The sequence below is a fragment of the Mus musculus genome, chromosome 6 (assembly GCF_000001635.26).
Source record: "Mus musculus strain C57BL/6J chromosome 6, GRCm38.p6 C57BL/6J".
In the NCBI taxonomy this organism is placed as follows: Eukaryota; Metazoa; Chordata; class Mammalia; order Rodentia; family Muridae; genus Mus; species Mus musculus.
This window is the reverse complement of record NC_000072.6, coordinates 42,374,099-42,388,247: the sequence shown is the minus strand read 5'-3', so window position 1 is coordinate 42,388,247 and position 14,149 is coordinate 42,374,099. Positions and strand designations below refer to the sequence as shown.

General features: G+C 42.9%; 1 long non-coding RNA gene across 1 annotated transcript in view; it reads right to left on the bottom strand.

Moving 5' to 3' along the window:
* Nucleotides 1-7,689: 7,689 nt before the first annotated feature.
* The window catches only part of 2010310C07Rik (RIKEN cDNA 2010310C07 gene), a 9,888-nt gene continuing 3,428 nt past the window's right edge, over nt 7,690-14,149 (bottom strand). Inside the window, exons 3-4 of the long non-coding RNA NR_045169.1 lie at nt 9,241-9,342; nt 7,690-8,260 (exon numbers count right to left, since the gene is read on the bottom strand). This is a non-coding gene — a long non-coding RNA (RIKEN cDNA 2010310C07 gene). The remainder of the gene's footprint in view (nt 8,261-9,240; nt 9,343-14,149) is intronic.

Sequence of the window (14,149 nt, the reverse complement as noted above, 5' to 3'; positions counted from 1 at the left end):
TCTCCAAGAAATGCCTCCAGCCATCTGCGATCTTCAATATGCACAATCAAGTTACCTTACTCATCAAAGGCAGCCTAAAAACATTAGCTTCTGCCTATCTCGTTCCCATTCTGAACTTAACAGTTATCCAAGTCATCATGTACCCTCCAAAGGGGTGTCCCACATGGATTAAGCCTCTCTATAAGAATTCACATACTGAATTATAGAAGATGAGTTGGAATACCCGAGGGGATCATTCTTACTGGAGTAGGGCGAGCTCTTTGAAAATATTATTGTGTCTCCATACGGAGAAGAGCAGACTCAAAAAAGCTGAAGCTAGGTTCTGGAATTTTCCAGGTAAAACTAGATTTTGGAGTCACCCAGAGAGGAGAAAGGGAAGTGTAACAGAGGAACTTTACTCTGAAGAAATTAGATCCCATGCTCTAATTTAAGTGTGAGGTCCCTTGGTTAAAATGGCATACACCACACCTTTCCTGAGGATTCTCCTGCCGTATACTACTTGATGCTTCCTTTCAAACAAAAGTTTAAGGGCAAGGAAAACAATAAATGTCATTATTAAAACACTTCTGCTAAATGAGGACAGTACTACCTCCTTAGAAATTCTTAGGAAATGTATCTAGGTGTTTCTAGGTCATCAACTGGGGGAGGGATTGCTACTGACAGATATTCACTCATTGGTTGGGGCCATGATGTGACTGTCCCACACAACAATAAAATCCCCCACACCAAGCAATGACATTGAGTTTCCCCACCAGACATCTGTGTGGGCGAAAAATATCTGAGCTAAGAATTTAACTACACTAAATATAAATACAAAGTAATTTTTGCACTGCTCTAAGATGTAATAATTTTTCCAGGAATAGAACAACCAAATAAATTCACAAGTTTTAAAAATTTGTTTGCTTTGAATCTTTCCCATGAGTTCTTGATCATCTGAGAAAAGTCAAGAACTGGTGACAACTTGTCCACAGTGTTTAAATTTAGCAGCATACAACCTAAACCTGCCTATATTTGGATCCAAACCCTGCATATAGGGGCAAGCAACTGTGTGTTCCATTTTGCCACCTTTATGCACTCATGACAAGTGATCAAAACGTTTACTATAAACACATTTTCTTTATATTTTTATGTTGCAATGGAAACTTTTTTTTTGGTTTTTAATCATACTTTCAAAATACTGTATTATTTGTTAATTTAATTTCAATAATGTATAGTAGTCATTCCCTAAGAAGATTTTCCTTGGAAAAAGGCGGTGTGACAAGTAAGGTCATATATTTGATTAAAAAAAAAAAAAAAAAAAAAAAAAAAAGCTTAATTTAGCTCACAGTTTGGAGTTCTAAAGCCCAACATCAGAAGGCCTGGCTGTTCCAACCTCATGAGAGTAGCAACTAGGGGCAGAAATACCTAGACAGGCTCTAGGAGAAAAGGTCAAGACAGGAAAGGACTGGCTCATTGGGTCCTAGAATCCCTTTTCAAGATACAACTGCAGTGACCTTAAAACTTTCTGTCAGAGCCCAGCTCCCAAAGTTTCCAAACCTTCTAGCATGCACTACCCAGGGAACCAGTCCTTACCACGTGGGCCTTTGGAGGACCATGCCATGTTCACACCCGAGCAGAGGCACTGGTCAACAGTTAGTGGAGACGATTACTTGGCCTCTGTTGATTTCAAAATCTTCATCTATCAAATGAGCAGCCAATGAGGGGTTGGAGAGATGACTCAGTTGTTAAGAGCACTGACTGCTCTTCCAGAGGACCTGGGACTCTCAGCACCCACATGGCAGCTTATACCATCCATAACTCCTGTTCCAGGGGATTTGATGCCCTCTTCTGAACTTCCTGGGCACTGCATACATATGGTACACATATATACATGCAGGTCAAACACACACACACACACACACAGACATATACATAAACATAAACATATACATATACATATACATATACATATACATATACATATACATATACATATACATATACATATACACTGTATCTCCTGAGGAAAGAAGAGTGACTCAGAGGTTAAGAGTGCTTACTGCACTTGCAAAGGACCCAGGTTCAGTTCTCAGCACCCCCATCAGGTGACTGGCAAACAACCTGTCTCTTCAGTTTCAGAAGACCCCTTGCCCTTTGACTTCTGCAGGCACTACATGCATATAAACCTCATACAGGCACAGACATAAAAAGCATATTCATAAAACTAAATGGGAAAATCTTCAAAAGAAATTAAAATTTGTCTTCTGTGGGAAAACTGGTCCCGGTGGTCATTTAAAGAATCAGTGTTCCAAAGGTGATGAAGAGAACATCTTTCTAGTAGATGGCTCTTCTCCTTCCTGTGAGCTGCAGGAGGTTGGTGGTGAGGGAAAGTCTAGGGCAGGAAGCAGCAGCTGAGATGGACGGCAACAGCTGTGGGAGAGGCTTGAGCAGCTGTGTGGGGGCGTGCAAGCCCATAAGGGAAGGGCTCCGCCTGGAGACCCACACAACAAACTGGTATGGTGCACAAAGTCTGGTGCCATTGTTATCTCTCATCTGTCCCCCAGGCTGCACACAATTTGATCTTTTAAGTATAAGACATCTTCCTTCACACTGAGCAATGTAAGTGGATTGATTACCTGCCTTGCCCAGGGGGGGACTCCTTGTTTTTCTGGTGTCCGTAACATTGGCAACAGTCCCTTGAGCTTCTGATGGAGATGCTCTTCTTCTGCTCCATCCTCTCAAGACTACTCTGATTCAGACACCTACATTTGTATGTCTATTGTTTCTACCTTAATAAACAAGGATATGTGTGAATTTTTCTGAAATAACTATTCATTCAACTACTGGTCTTACAGCTTTTCCCATATTAGTATATTAGTTAGTCTTCGCTAGCTCTTTAATAGTGGCACAGAATGATCTAGAAACAATGATCTAGAAAATGGAGCACAATCTGGGGACTCTGAGATGACCATGGAGAGTTCTTGCTGAGCTCATCTGACTTGGAATTCTCCTGAAAACTATATACACATTGCAGTTTGAACCCATAGAAACTGTAGGAACTCATGTGGTTCTCTCATTTATTCACTCTTCCACATTTATTTTGCGTGTATGAATGTTTCATCTGTGTGTGTGTGTGAGGTCCAGGGAGTTGAGAAGAAGGTGTCAAATGCCCTGGAGCTGGATTTGTGTATTGTGAGCGACCATGTGGGTCCTTGGAACAGAACCTATCTGCAGTAGCCAACAGGTACTGTTAAGGTGCTGAGAGCCAGCCACCACTCTTGACCCAGAGGACACGTTCAATGGACATCAATCACACCCTGCCACAGCTTTGATGGGAAGACCGGCCCATGTGACTTAGCTACCTTCATTTTCTCCAGACTTGAATGCTCATTCCCTGATATTCAATGTTCTTTACTATTCTCTTATTTTGTGAATACTCTGAATCTATGGATTCCCAAGGAACCTGGTCACCGCTACCAAAATACTCACAAAAATCATATCCCTATTGTCCACACAGACAAGCAAGAACCAAACCAAGCAACTGACATTCCAAGTTCTCATTTCAGAAGGTCCCTTAGTTTTGACCTGATGCAGAACCTTGAGCCAGTTACATGGCCTTTGCTGAATATTCATCGTCCATCAGATGAGCAAATGAGGGAATCATGACTTCCTGTGAGATGAAACTGCAATGAATAAAGTGAAGCAGAATGATTATGGTTCAGACGTGTTTGGCTAAAGAGCTATATCAGTGCTGTGTCAGGACCTCCTAGCAGTATGCAGATGTAGCTCCTTTTCTAACTCCCACACAGTGGCATGTACTTTAGAAGCTAGCTCAGTAGCTCACCTCCTGTCACGTTGCCTTGTCTCAGAAATCTTCCATGGGAAAATGAGATTGTTCTGAAATTGTGATGGATCACCAGTTGTGTCTGAGAGCCAACCAGATAGCATTCTCTACTAGTGATCTTAATGTTAATGAGCCTTTAGAGCAGAACATGAAGTCCTGTCCCAGAATTCAGGTTAGATCTTCTACCCAAAGCCAAGAGAACTCAAAAGATTTGCCCACAGACTCACAGCTAGTAATGGATGAGATCAAAGGCCAAAATTAGTAGGGTTGACTAATACATCTGGAATGTTTGGTTGCTTTGATTGCATGTGAATGTCCTCGGATCTCAGTAGTATAATCTCAACTCTTCAAGGACCAAAAGAACCCCGACACACACACCACACAAGACCTATGCTTATATTTTGTTCTGCTACAACTGGGTGCTTTGTAAAGAATTGTGACAAAAAGTTAAAATAGTTATGATAATAACAAGGTGTGCCATTTTTCCACGAGGGATTTTGACATTGTTTTGAGTTGTTTTCCGTTCTCAAACTTGCACAACGACAGCATGGGAAGAATTTCAAGCTGCAAAGTTAATAAGAGAAGGCGAAATCAATTATCATAAGAAGATGAAAGGCAAGTAACGAACGGGTTAGACTTACGTGCCTCACCTGCACAAATGGAACCTTTTGGTGGAGGCCTAGATTCAGAGCAAAGGCAGCAGCAAGGCTAGCACCGAAGGAAAGAACCAGAAAGATGCAGAGAATCACAGAGTACCCTTCACTTCCATTCCAGCCGGTACTGGAGAATTCAAAGCTCAAATCACAGAGCAGAAGCACAGGCTGAAACACATGGCTAAAAGAGCAGCCAGCAGTCCCAAGACACAGTCAAAGAACAAAAGGAAAGGGGAAAATGTCAGAGTTTGGCTGAAATTTCTCCTTGCTCAGTCCTGCTATTAGGTAACAAGTGGCAGGGGAAACCTCAGGCCACACTGCTCTTTTTTCTTTTTTCTTTTCTTTTTTAAGATTTAATTATTAAAAAAAAAAAGAAGAAGAAGAAGCGCTGGTCGTGGTGGCTCACGCCTTTAATCCCAGCACTTGGGAAGCAGAGGCAGGTGGATTTCTGAGTTCGAGGCCAGCCTGATCTACAAAGTGAGTTCCAGGACAGTCAGGGCTACACAGAGAAACCCTGTCTCAAAAAAAAAAAAACAACCAAAACAAAAAAAGATTTAATTATTTATTATAGGAGTATACTATAGCTGCCTTCAGACACACAAGAAGTGGGAGTCAGATCTCATTACAGATGGTTGTGAGCTACTATGTGGTGGCTGGGAATTGAACTCAGGACCTTCGGAAGAGCAGTCAGTGCTCTTAACCACTGAGCCATCTCTCCAGCCCTGATACTGCTCTTTTGAACCAGTCCTTCCAGGAAAACTTTACTATGCCATTGAGTTAAAAACTCTGTGGGGAGATAGAAGGCTGCTTCCCAATCTATACCACCCTGCAAACCTTCACAAATATCTTCTAAGAATCTCCCAACACTCTGCTCCTAAGGACATTTAAGACTAGATCATAGTTGTCTTTTTTCAACTACCCCCTTTCAGACCTTTCTAGAAAGCCCACCTCTTCTGATTCTCCCCATGCAAACCCATTTCTCAAAACTGTACCTCAGTGTTGTACCCTGCTTAGAGAAGCCAAGCACATCATCATTGTGTTTATTTTTTTATTTTAGGTGTGTAAGCGTGCGTGTGTGTGTGTGTGTGTGTGTGTGTGTGTGTGCGCGCGCGCGCGTATTATGTGTGCAGGAACCCACAGCGATCAGAAGAGATATAAAATCCCATAGAATTGGAGTTAGAGATGGTTTGTGAGCTGCCTCATGAGTTCTGGGAACCAAACTCAGGTCCCTGCAAGAGCAGTAAGCAGTCCTCATAACTGCGGAACCATCTCTCCATCCCCATCCACTCTTGTTTTTAAAGCATTTTCCTAGGGTGAAAGAAAGTCATTTCAGCTTTCTTACTTTCACATTCAGATGCATTTTAAAAATAAAACACCACAACTGTCAGCATGATGCTAGGAAATTGTTAACATCCGTCACCTCCACTGCTAGCCAGCCAACATGTCCTATGACACACTTCCCCAACAACCGAAATATGAGCCATTGTTATTTCTTTCCTGAACTATTTACTCTGGCCAGCCTCTGCTCGCTACCTCCTCTTCCTTGACTCAGACACTAAGGCTAAGAACGTACATCTAAACAAAGGGCTTCCGCGTACAGAATTATTGCTGATGCTGATTTACAGAGTAGGATGTTCTGACTCCACAAGTCAGTCCCGAGGCCAGCTCTAGCCCACACTGTTGAATTTCTCTCCCCTTCTCCTTACTGACCTCAGCCTAGCCCACCACACAGCACAGCACAACACTTCTTGGACAGATGTCTCTCTCCTGGCGTGTGCTTATCAAGCTTTGCCTGCCCAGGCCTGAAGTAGCGTCTGCATCCAACTGACTTGTCTCCAGTCCCAGCATGCCCCACTGACAACCCTGCTTCAAGGATTCTCCTTTCCAGTTCTGCTCAGGCCACAGATCTCCTCGTGTGCCACAGCCTCCTGCCTAGCCCTTGGCAAGGCAACTGTCCCTCCTGATAGCAGATAGAGCTTGTTCCCACTCTTGGACACTCTGGTCAAGCCCCACTCTAGTCTACATCATAGTCAACTCCTCAAATAATACATTTTTCCTTTTACCTGTTCTATCTCCTAGTATTTCTTACCAGATGAAAACCGTGTCCTGCTACTTACTAAGGTACTACCTATCTTCTTCTCTTCCTCCTAACAAGTAGCAGTGAAGCCAGATGTGCAGGGCTTTCTGTTTTCCTGTTTGCTGCTGTGTCTCCAACACTTAGAGCAGGGTCCAGTCTACCAGAGGAGTTCAGTGCATTTCTGTTGAATGAATAGTTACAATGCCAGGGTGAACGTAAAAATCACCTTTTCCATACATATCCTGCCAACACACTTCCCACACTCCCTCTGCCCCCCTTTTCTGTCTCTAACAAGTGGCCTTTCATATGAGTGCAGCGATTGGCCACAGATGTAGCAGGATCATAGAAATCTATGGAATCCATCTGAAAAAGGCTCTCAGACACAGGGAGGTTAGTTCAGGGTCTCCCACCCTTTCCACCAAACCTAGTAGCTTTAAAAGTAAACAACAAAAACTAAGTACTTCAAGCACCCAGGACTTCAGGGTTCAAACCTTCCTTTTACTTTATTATACTGGAATTCCAAACAAGGATGGAAGAGAGGGAATGACAAAAGAAAAAGGAAGGAGGAATGGAAATCAGTAAGAAAGGAAAGGAAGTGGGGGCATGTGGAGGAAGAAAAGGAACGCTACATTTTTGTAAGTCGATGCCTGGCTCAGAGGTTAGTTAGCATGAGAATACTCCAACCTTGTAAACCACTCTCTCCTGCGGAAAATGGAGCACAAACAGCCAACTGTGTCGGCCCTTTTATCTCAGCAGGCACTTCCTCAACCACCAGCTCTCTGCTCTTTGTTGTATTTGAAGCCATCGGTTCAACAGTTAAGCCACTTCGCAGAAAACTCCTTTTCTTCCTGGCCTGGTTGGAAGGCCGTTCTTACTGAGATGAGGAAATCAAGAAATCTTTCTACCTCACAGCCTACCCATCTTTATAATCATGCTAATATGTGAAAGTCCTACCACTAATCCAGTCCATTGAAAAGAAGTGTTTACCTGGTATTCTCTGATTTTTGTAAACAAATTTCAATGGCTGAAATACCTGGAGCAGCTGCAGTTACCAACCTTGATCACTAGGTGGCTCTCAGACTGTATGGCCTGGTTTGGCGAGGAAGGGATAGATTTAGAAAGTTGTACATTGGTTTCTTACCAACAGTTGTTATTGTCTTTATTTGCAAATATGTATGCATAGGTGTGTCTATAGAATAGTAACTTTGAAACTGTATATAGAATATATGTAATTTATAGTATGTATAGTAGTAACTTTATAATAGCATTTGGAATATATAATGTAAAATGCATCTGTAATAGTATATAAAATGTGTTTATAATATATAGTATATATAACAGTAATTTATAACAATACCTTTCTAAGGGAATTAGAAGAAATTTGTGACCATTTGAATGAGATGTCCCTCATAAGTCTCAGATATTTGAATAGATAGATGCTCCTCAGTGGGTGGCTATGTGGGACGGATTATCAGTGCAGCCTGAGGAAGGATGTCACCAGAGCAGACTTGAGACTTCAAAGGATTCGCACCAGTTCAAGTTCACTCTCTGCTTCCCGCTTCCCGTTTGCTGTCCAAGATGGGAGCTCTCAGCTGCTACCCCAGCTAGCCGTGATCTGCCATGCAGACTCCAAGCTTCCGGAGTCTCCAAAATAAAATCACTTCTTCTGTAAGCTGCCTTACTCACACCACAGCAAAAGAAAGGTAACTAAGATAAAATTTTAAGTTATCTGTTAGAATTATTTGATTAAAAACTTCGTCAGATCAAAAATTGAAAGGCATTGAATCTATGCTCAAATGAAAGGTCTTATACTTCTAAGTCCTTTTCAATTTGGGAGCTAGGGGGCTGGTTTTTGTTTTTCAGACAGAGTCTCCCTATTTAGCCTTTGCTGTCCTGGAAATCACTGTGTAGGCAAGGCTGGCCCAGAACTCAGGGTGGCTTATGCCAATTTTCTTCCTGGCTCTCCGTAGAAGTGAATTCCCTAGAGATTCCAGCCTAGACGGGCAACACATTCTAGAAGTAAACTCTGCTAGCCTGGAAGACATAGTTGGCAGTTTATTTTAGCCCTCTCCCCTCCCATGCTTGCTAAACTAAAAATCAACTTTAAACAAGAATCAGTTTGCCATTCTCCTTTCCTCTCCCAAGATCTAACTAGTAAACTTTTGACAATGACCAAGATCTCACTGTGTTCCTAGGGGGTTGTGTTCAGCACTTGCCTCAGCCTGCCCTTATTAAATTTTTAACATGCCTGGGTTCACTAAGACATCTGCTCTCTTCCTTTTCCTCCCACCCACTACCTGCTTGGGTGTTACTAAAAACCACACGTTAATTCTTCAGGTTGGCATTGCTGTCTTCTCAGGCTGCCATGCAAACAAGACAGGGTAGGAAAGCAGGGTTTCTCACAAAATGTACACGCGTATTACTACAAGGAGTCTGAATCATAGCTTCTTCACAGTACTGACTTGCCACTCTCACACTCCGATGAGGCAGAAATGAATCGAAATATTAAAGTAGCTGCGCAGCGATGTTTTTTAACTTTGTTGTGAGATCTGATAAGAATGGGGATAAGAAGGTATTTAGCTAAAGGCTCCTCTCTAAATACACACTTGGATGTGAGGCAGAACTCCAAGCTAATTCCCACAGAGCGCCTGCCCCCTCCCCTTCCAGCAGCCCCAGAATCTGCTCACCTCCCTTTTGTAGCTTCTTACACTCATTTTCCAACCTCTTTCATATAACGCGCAGGCTAAGCAAGCAACACCGCCTCACAGCTTCTCCATTCCCTTTTGCTCCTAGGGTAAACAGAATACTTTAGAGAACTTTTAGTACTTTAGAGATATACAGGGAGCCGACAGTGTAACTAAACTCAGAAAGAAATACAGTATATCCTCGAAGCATCAACATGGTAGGTGCTATTTCCCGAATGCTTCTTAATGTAGGTGGATTGAATGGTTTCTCTTCATTTCTCTTTTATTTTTAGCATTGTCTGTTCTCATCTTGAGCTGAGCTTCAACCCAATATCCTGTTTAACCTAGAGACTAATTATAATCAGTGTCCTTCTTTGTTTCGGCAAAATTTACCATTGATCATCTCAAACCTTCTTTACTAATATACCTGGTCATACATATGAAGTGCCTGTATCTTTAAGTCACATACTGATTACAGGAGCTTCCGTTCCCATAGTTCATCATATTTTCTTTGCCTTATCTATGACCAATATTATTGCCACCTTTCTGAGCTTCTTTTTCTTTTCCTCCTTCTCCTCCTCCTCTCCCCCCTCCTTTTTTCTGTTACTGTAACAAAATACCCAAGACTGAGTGATTTGTGAAGAAGAGGAGTTGATTTAGGTTCTGGAGCTGGAGAAGTCAAAAGTATAGAGTGAGTATCTTAGCAAAAGGCATCTGCTAGGAGCCTTTTGATTGCATCACACCAGGACAAGACAGAGCTGGGGTAAAAACTTGAGTGTCTTCTTCATTGTATAAAGCCTTCATAAGACCTACCCTGGTGCAGCCGGGCGTGGTGGTGTGCGCCTTTAATCCCAGCACTCGGGAGGCAGAGGCAGGCGGATTTCTGAATTTGAGGCCAGCCTGGTCTACAGAGTGAGTTCCAGGACAGCCAGGGCTATACAGAGAAACCCTGTCTTGAAAAACAAAAAACAAAACAAACAAACAAACAAAAAAAGACCTACCCTGGTGATGGCATCTAATCCAAGTTGCTTCCCAAAGGCCTAATTCCCAAGTATATGAACCGGTGATTAAATTCTCAATACATAAAGCTTGGGGGGCACGAACGCATTCATATCATAGCATCACCACCCCCTCATTTTGTACAGGTGCTAAGCTGAGGCTAATGTAGTTTGCATAATATCAAACAAGTGATTAGGTAAACCTCCCAAGACACCTCAGAGAAACTTCAAACTGCTACTATCTCAGAACAGACCAGGTTCTGATATGAAGACTCAAGTACCTGAACAATTTGAGTGTCTCCCTCCTAGCAAAATGGTGTGGATCGAGAGGAAAACATCTGGGGTGAAGAGAATGGCCACAGGCTGCCTCGGTATATGCTAATCAATCAGTGACTTGTAAAGTTAGCCAAACCTTAATGGAAGTTCCTCTCAGTGGGATTAAACCTGCTTAGAAGGCACACGGGCAAGCAGGATAAACAATGGGAGTCACCCAATGTAGCAATTCAAGTGTAGAACACTTAACCACCGTAGAGCAAGAGTCCTTTAAAAATAAGACGTTCTTCATACAATGAATAAGAGTGAATCATACACTTGTAGAAGAAATCAACATGGAACCACGTGACTAAATCTCACACCTGCAATATGAACCAAAGACCTCAAATGCCAAGAAGTTCATTCCAGGTGACTCCATTTTATAAAACACAAAATTAGGAAAACATATTTGATTAGACTTTACATTATGATACAGGTTTCTTTGACTGCATAGGGATGGAGGAATGAGCCAAAGGGGTGACCCTGACATCTTTGCTTCTGAAAACCCTGAGTTAGGGATGCTAGCCGGTCCTACAGAACTGAATTCAATCCTGGTTTTACAAGTGACTTCCCCTGTCAGTGCCTGGATTTTTCCATCTATAAAATGGACTAATAACACACTGCTCAAAGGGTTGGTGTGAGAAGAGACATAATATATGTAAAGTGCCCAGGAGCATGCGTAGGTGCTGTAATAAACGGTAACTATTATTATCCCCGCCCCTGTGCCTGATAGTAAACCAGGATCAGAGGGGAGATAGGTAAGCACACAGCTGAGAAGGGAAGGGGAAGACCAGACCAGGCTATGATCAAAGATGTACAGAATCCACTCCAACGCTGCACAGCTATGAGCTAGGTTTCCTTCCCACAGCCCACACAATCTCCTAAATCTTGCTTCTGCGAGTGTGGGCCCGCCCCTTGTAACTAGCAAAGCTGTTCTGGTCCCATCTACATGAGCCCTTGTTAGGAGACCTGACACTGATCTGATAAGTTAATTTGTACTAATGCTCTCAGTGTGGTTTACTAGCCGCCTTATGGGCCACCCTTCTAGGGATCTAAGTTGGGTTTTAACCAGAGCTTTTTGGATATACAAGGCCTTGACCTAAGCTGGGTGCAATTTAACCTTATCCTGGGTCAGAAAGGAACCAGTCAGGGAAAAGAGGGGACACTATAACCAAAGCAGTGTGAAGTCCAGGGTTACAGGAATAAGCAAGAGTTCAGGGGAAGCCCCAGCTGCAGAGACTGCAGCTCTCCTTCCTGACTGCTGAGTTAAGAAGAAACCAGACCACTTCAACTAGGGAGGAGCAGAGAACGAGTGGGAGGCCCTCAGATCAGAGGCCTTGGAGGCTAGGGAAGCAGAGTGGAGAAGAAGTTTTCAGTTGTCACTTAGAATTGTTAAGTAATGTCTTAGGACATCCACACAGAGGATGGTGCTTAGCAACAAGTGCCAACATTTGACACATGTGCAGTGGAGAGGCATCGTGGTAACATCCTGCTAAAGAGGAAAAGCCAGACCCCAGAGACTAATGAAATTCTGGAAAAGGACTCGCTTATCTATGCTGACAGATCCCTGGGGCCAGAAGTGCAATTGTTCAAAGAGGCACAGGGAAAGATTTCTAAATAATAGGAGCAGTTTGTATCTGGGTTGAAGTGGCTGGAATGAGGACATATGCGTTTGTCAGAGCCCACTGAACTGTTTACTCAGAATGGGTGCAGTTTATCCCTTGTCTGTCCTCAATAAAATTAATTTTTAAAGGAAAAAAAAAGAATGATATGTTAGTCACAAAGGTTGTTGAGCTCAGGAGTAAGGTAAGAGGCCCCGCCCTCGGGAGAGCATCACAAGCCCCAGACCCCAATGCTCCTCTAGAAAATTAACATTCACTCAGGGAGGTAAGGAAGGGCTTTCTCCCATCTGATTGTCTTTCCTGATTTATGAGATGAGCTTGATTAATCTCATTTTATAGTCAAGGAAACTAAAGCACCGAACAATCAAGGGAACTGGCCTAAGTTTTCTGACTCAGAATCCTGATGCCTTTCCGTTGGCCAGGAAAGGCCCTGGAAATAGCCACAGAGATAATGTTGCTTCAGTGAAACCGAAGCCCAGAGAGTGTAAATATCTCGACATGGGTCACACTGCTAGCTAAAGACAGAGTCCAAAATTGAAAGTGCCTCCTGTGTGTAACACACATCAGAAAGAAATGTCACACTGAGGTCACCTTGAATGAAGGTAAAGGACTCAGGAGCCATATGGATGCAGCTTGGGGAGGAAAGGATGGGATGAAGGGACGCCATTAGGCAGGAACCTGGGGTAAGAACTGAAGCAGAGTTCCTAAAAGTACACTGCTTCCTGGCTTGCATCCCAAGGTTTACTCAGTGTGCTTTCTGATACTCCCTAGGACCACCTGCCCAGGAACGGCACTGCCCACAGTGCACTGGGTCCTCCTACACTAGTCTTTAAACTTGGCAATACCTTCACAGACTTGCCCACAGGCCAATCTGACAGAGGCAATACTTCAACTTTTTCCTGTTCCCAAATAACTATAGCTTGTGCCTAGTTGACAAAACAAAACAAAAAAAACAAACAATGCACACCAATATAGAAAGTTTACCCTAAAACAAAAGCAAGGCTCCTTTCCAGAGCTCAACACTCCAGCTTCCATTGCATGACATAATTCCCTCATCTCCTTGGGTCCCAAGGGTCTTCTAACTTTAACAAACCCCACGAATGAGCACATGCATTACCTCATCAGAGTCTGGCTTATTTCCTAGCAGTGATTGTCCAATACTGCTCCATCCCCCCTTCTGTTGGCTTTGTACCCTTTATCCATTCCTCCCTGCTGAAATCACAACGCTCTGCCTGGAGAGCAGGCATGGGCCTTCTCCTTGCCAGATGCCGAACATCAAGAAAAGATATCCCTAGTGCAAAGTAGTATGTGTCCTCTGTGCCCTAACCCCTACCCGCAGTTTAAATGCTTATCTGTGTAGAGAAGTGGAGAGAGGGAGAGAGAGAGAGAGAGAGACTGACAGACAGGGAAAGTATAAAGTTGTATGGAGACATAGAGAGAATTTTGAGAGGAACTACAAAAAAATAGTAGATGATTTTTAACTTAGAGCATTTTACAGAGTGGGGAAAGAAGAGTTCTATTCAACATTTAGTTCTTCCCATTGAACATGGTTTTTCCAATGACTATTATATATTACATTTACTTATTTATGTCAACAAGAGTAGGGTAGGTCAAGAAATTAGGGATCATATTTATCTACCAATACTTATATATTTTTTTAAAATGGAAAATAAGAAGAAGCATTAATTCTAATAGTATCTACGATCTACCACTTCCCCTCCAGTACAATGACCAAAATATGCAACAATTTAAATGGTAAAAAGATATGCGTGAGTCATATTAATGGGGTGAAGCCAGAAAAGGATGAAAAAGAGGGGCCCCAGGGACTGGAGCCATGAGTGGCTGCATAGCTCACACTGCTAGCCTGTTTTCATCTCTTTGGGGTTCCGCCCTGCTTACCTTATAGTCATCTGTGTGCTGACTTCAGCTCCCCCTACCCCCTAGCCCTCTTCAGACAAGTAATTTGTTTAGGATAAGTAC